Genomic DNA, 2,827 nt, shown 5'->3' on the forward strand with positions numbered 1-2,827 from the left:
AATTTTAAGAAGCTTGGAATGATTGCAAGAACAGACAAAACAGATGTTACAAGACCTAAAGCAAAGCAATATGCAGACAAGACCAGCACATTCATGAAAGCAGGAGCTATAAAGAGGATATTGGATCTTCCATCTGCCTAAAAGGAGAGGGGGGTGGAATATTTTAGTTTATATTGGCTGCATGAAATCCAGGCTCTGGCCAAATTTGACTTACATGACATAACAATGATAACCTGCTTTGTTCAAGTATGCTTATCCCATATAAATTGCAGGACTGGCTTACGCGTGTAGGTTTCTCCCTTCTTGGCTGTAGTATCCTGCACATGCCCGATCTCGTCTGATCTCGGAAGCTAAGCAGGGTCAGGCCTGGTTAGTACTTGGATGGGAGACCGCCTGGGAATACCGGGTGCTGTAGGCTTATACCATAGTCTTTCGAGACTGAAGGTTGCCAACCAACCATTTATCATCGTATGACCTGCACGTGTGTAGAAGCAGCCACCCCAGATTAATCACTATGGAGAGAACTCTCACATTGCCATGCAACAGGTCATCCACCATACTTTCCCAAAGAGACAGTTTCCATGGTCAACTGAGAGTTATAAAGCAACAATGAGAGTATTTGTGAACCATCGCTGGGTCACCTTTATTTAAGGCATGAAAAAGAAGTTGTCAGGCATTTAAAAGATGTCCTATGTATCCAGTCCCAGACTGGACCTCACTGAATGGGTAAAAACCTACAAATTCAGAAAGCTTTTAATTGTTGACAGGCTGGCTGGCGTTCTTGCTTCTTGCTTTTTATATGAGAATCCACGGGGTTTGCTTGTTTTTAGATTTCTAATTATTGTGAGTTGTTTTAATGATTGTTTTTAATGTTGCATTTTAAATTGTTTGTAAGCCACATTGTGTGCCCGTTGGGCAAAAATTAATAAAATTTATAAATTAATAAAATAATAATAATAATCTTTCTACTCTGTGGACAGGGCTGGCCTTAGGATCTACGAGTCCCAATGCGTAACATTTTTTGTGGGGGCCACCCCCATTGGGGGCCCCCACTCACCAGGATGAGCAGCAGCAAGCCACGTGGCAGTGGCATCACCACCAACTTCCAATCAGACCAAGGGGCGGACAGGAGGGCTGTCCAGTGCCAAAGTTGCACTCACCATACTCTCCTCCTGATGCCTCGGTATGTGAGATTCCATGCCGGAGTAGCAACTACGGAGGTGCTGGCTGCTGCTGCAATCCCTTCACTAGTTGCCCCCTCCAGGCACAGTAGCTGAGGAATACTCATGGGAGAGTACTTTTGTCTTCAACTCCAGCTTGAGGGCTTGATGGGCTCTGTGAGAAGTAGATCACTACACCAGCGTTTCTCAACCGGTGGTACTCATACCACCCTTAAATTGAACTGGGCAGTGGGTAGGGCTGAAAACCTTACTAGTTTTGGAAGGGGGGGGTGTTATTGTAGGCAGGCTATAGAGGAAATTCACTTGGTGGAATAGGGCTGGCGTCTGCTTATTTAATTATTTAATAATAATAATATAATATACAGTATTTATATACCGCCTTTCTTGGTCTTTATTCAAGACTTTATTCAAGGCGGTTTACACAGGCAGGCTTATTAAATCCACGCAGGGATTTTTACAAATTGAAAGAAGGTTCTCTCTTTCAAGAACCACCACATTCAAGGTGTTACACTCCGATCTGGTTTTAACATTCTGGCCTCCATCCTCCCACGCTCCGAGCAGATGGAACAGCTCAGCTGCAGCTTTGCCGGCTGCTTCAAGGTCGCACGGTGCCGGTGGCCTCGAACTGGCGACCTTGTGGATGTTAATCTTCAGGCAAATGGAGGCTCTACCCTCTAGACCAGACCTCCTGCCCCTCTAGACCAGACCTCCTGCCCTAAAATAAAGTATTTATTTTACTTTAATTATTTATACTTATTTATTTTAAATTGCCTGATGATGTCACTTCCACCATGACATCACTTCTGGTGGGTCATGGTCAGATTGTCATTCTAAAAAGTGGTCCCAGTGCTAAAAGTTTGAGAACTGCTGCAATAAGGTGTTAGTAAGTTGACACCTTCCCCTGAGGGCTGGGGATAAGAATAGGCCCTCAGTTTGGCTGTACTTGTCGTAAGAGGCGACTAAACAGCCACTGGGTAGATGGGACTCGTCAGCCTGAGAAGGCAGCTCATCTGAGAGAAGGAAAACTCTGATCCCAAACCTCCACTGCCTTGTGGCTACATCCAGTTATGGAAAAGGCTTTAGGAGTCAACCTCGAGGCAAAATCCAGAGCCAGAGTCCCTGAGGCAGTTCGTGTCTGAACACTATCACGTTCTGGCAACTCCTGCGACGCCGCTGGAACCAACTGTACTGGCTTCTGCCTTTCCATTGGACCACCATTTCAGCTACGTGGAAAGGGGGATTTGCTGCATGGGTAACAGTCTATCCTCCATATCTACTTTACCCAGGCTTCGCACACTGGAGAGGACACTCTGTTCCAGAACCACTATTCAGAGTGCGATACCATAGTCTTCCAAGACTGAAGGATGCCAACAAGAAAGTTGACACCCTTGTGGGGGTGACACCACTAGTGACTAAAATCACAGTTTGGAGGAATAATTTCATCATGTTATATATCAATCAATGCATAATTTCATACAGCATGTGTTCTATCTTTGTTCTATCAAAAGGTACAGCCAAAAAACCAGTGGGGGCGGAGTGATGGTACATCACCATGCCCATCACCTGGGTGTTGCCCCGTCGACTGCATGGGGGGTGATGTGCTTACATCCCGCACCAGGTGATGCCAACCCTAGTGACGGCACTGG

At 45.7% G+C, this 2,827-nt stretch overlaps 1 pseudogene; it reads left to right on the forward strand.

The window, feature by feature from the left end:
* Positions 1 to 299: 299 nt before the first annotated feature.
* On the forward strand, positions 300 to 418 carry LOC136637982 (5S ribosomal RNA; annotated as a pseudogene).
* The last annotated feature ends 2,409 nt before the right edge of the window (positions 419 to 2,827 follow it).

Source organism: Tiliqua scincoides, chromosome 1 (genome assembly GCF_035046505.1).
Source record: "Tiliqua scincoides isolate rTilSci1 chromosome 1, rTilSci1.hap2, whole genome shotgun sequence".
NCBI classification, from domain to species: Eukaryota; Metazoa; Chordata; class Lepidosauria; order Squamata; family Scincidae; genus Tiliqua; species Tiliqua scincoides.